At 44.2% G+C, this 2,630-nt stretch overlaps 1 pseudogene; it reads right to left on the bottom strand.

The window, feature by feature from the left end:
- Positions 1–385: 385 nt before the first annotated feature.
- LOC139563726 (protein mono-ADP-ribosyltransferase PARP9-like) lies at positions 386–1,952 on the bottom strand (annotated as a pseudogene).
- Positions 1,953–2,630: the final 678 nt, after the last annotated feature.

Genomic DNA, 2,630 nt, shown 5'->3' with positions numbered 1-2,630 from the left:
TATAATGTCTGGTATCAACCACTTAGCCTACTTCTTTTGACTGGGAGCTCACCATGAGAGGGGGCACTGTTGGAGGAGCTAGGATATTTCATTGCGTCTTGGTGAGATTTTAGTTGATCTTCAAAAGCCTGTGGAAAAGAGCATAATCATGAATTGTAGCATAATGTTAGTCTCAAAGTGTGACGGCATGATTGCAAAGAGCAGAACTTTTGTAGTTTGTTACATCACCTGAAATGTATCATTGTCAGATGGATAAACGACAACATAGATATCCATCCTCATCTCTTGGAGGTTCTGGGCAGCCGCCACCACAGCACCGGCAATGATCTTGGCAACCTCCTGTTTATGGAATCCTAGCTGCCCTGTACCAATAGCAGGGAGAGACTGACCTTTGTCCACTTGTCGCTGCCATTCTTAAACATCCTAACACCACATTGTAGAGGATCTGGAAAACACAAAACGGGAGAGAGCAGTTTAGTAGTTATCTGACAAAAAAAAAAGAAATATGCCTACATATAAACTTTATCATACCTTATCAGCTGAATATTCATTTCTTTGTGCACACACATTGTGGTACACAGAGGAGCAGTTTAGTTTACATCCTTTCGTTTCAATAATATCTCCATTTAAAACATGTGAATAATGTGCTTTTACTATTTCCTTTTGCATTTCGCTGCCTGCCTTCTGTGATATAGCTTTTGAGATTTCCCCGACGGCTAACTTGAGATCTTGTTGTGTTGTATTCACAATGACGTCGACCTGTAAAGAATGAGTAAATTAGTAATAGTGCCCTCTCTTCACAGCAGTTGACACATTTAATCATTTTATGAATAAACATTACTGTATAGAATTCTTAGAAGTTAAATATTTTGTGTCGTCATACATTTATTTCAGGAGAGGACATAATTTCGAATGTCTTACCTTCTCTTCTTCAATGTGCCCCTTTTTAATGTTCAGACTGACATTCCCAAACTGAACCGTGGGTGTTAAGGGTTTGGTGGAGCCTTTCCCATAGTTTGTAACATCTTGTCTGTATGGAGCCTGTCTCTGAGCCACCGCTGCTTGACTGTGTGAACCCGAGAACCCCAGAATCTGACTGTATGCTCTCTCCATCTCCCTGACTGTTAGTTCATCGTGATTGACCAGGCGAACCTCTAAAGGAGCTCCGGAGTAATATTGATCATGGTACATTTTCAGGGTTTGAACAATGACATCTGCACAGATAGGCAAGGGAAAGTTGAACAGGCCAGAACGTATGGCCGGAATGGCGACAGACTGCAGCTTCTCTTGCTCTACCATCTTTAGAATGCTTTTAACAGTCTTTGAGAGTTCTGGCATGGCATCAGCAACTTGATATTGCATTGGTTTGTATGGAAGGCATGGACCCAAAGCATGAATGATCTTCTTGCATGGTAAGCGTCCAGGTCTGGCAACAATGGCATTTCCCGTTAACAACTTTCCGTAAAGCTTTCTGTACTCCCCCATGACTGAGGTTCACATTGGCTGCGTTGACCACAGCATCTACTTTATGAGTGGTGAGGTCATCTTTTCATACCGATACTTTGAGGCCCTTTGACAGCTGGGTAGAAAACCTTTCCTCACCTGGCTTCTTGAATTTCCCTGCACCGATACCCACATCATGGAGCACGGCAGTGCATCCAAACTTGCTATGCAGAACATTAGTCAGAGCTGGTCCACATTGGCCCAGGATGCTCACCAACTCCTCCTCCAGAAGGATCTTCTCTATCTTGGCCAGGACTCACACAGCACAGGGAATCCAATGTTGATCTGAGGAATAAGGAGAACTTTTGAGTGTAAGATAATGTTACATGACGTAACAATACTCTCGCGCTAGCTTGCAACTCAACGTCTTATAGGAACGAGCTCACCGGCCAAGCACACGCACTGTTGTGGTTGCAAGGTCTGATCCAGTGTTGCCAACTTAGCGACATTGTTGCTATATTTAGCGAGTACTTAGACCCCTTTAGCGACACATATTTAAAAAATCGACTAGCGACAAATCTAGTGTCTTTTTCTGGTGTTATTGGAGACTTTTGGAGACTCTGACGTGAAAGCACGTATCGTTCTTACTCTTCTCAACGAGCAGCGGGTGCTGCCGTGGGCCCCGTCCCAAAGCACTCACAGGCGGCCCAGTCCTCGCGCAGCAGTCCCTCCCAGCTGCAGTCAGAGCAGGAGATGTTCACCCCTCCACGTCCAGACTGCAAATGAATCGCGCATGCGGGAAGCCAGCGCTGGCTGATCCCACCCTGGCTTACATTCAGGGCGGGATGTAAATGTAAAATGTTCTTTGTCTAAAATAAATCACTGCACACAAATAAATCACTGCTTTTGACTCACACAGCCTCAGGCACTTACTCACCTTGTCCACTGTGTGTGTGCCTCTCTGTGACATAAGCTAAACATCTAGCTGGCTTGCTCATCATGTCTCAGTCTAAACTGTACACTCAAAAATACAGAAAGGAGTGGGAATCAAACCCTGAATTCAAAGGCTGGTTGAAGCCGTTTATTGGAGATGATACATGGGCATACTGCCGGTATTGTAATGCTGATTTCTACGCCAAACTTAGCGATGTAAAAAAACACATGACAACTCAAAAACATCCTCAGAA

This window comes from Salvelinus alpinus, chromosome 1, assembly GCF_045679555.1.
Source record: "Salvelinus alpinus chromosome 1, SLU_Salpinus.1, whole genome shotgun sequence".
NCBI lineage: Eukaryota > Metazoa > Chordata > Actinopteri > Salmoniformes > Salmonidae > Salvelinus > Salvelinus alpinus.
This window is presented reverse-complemented; position numbering and strand designations above follow the sequence as displayed.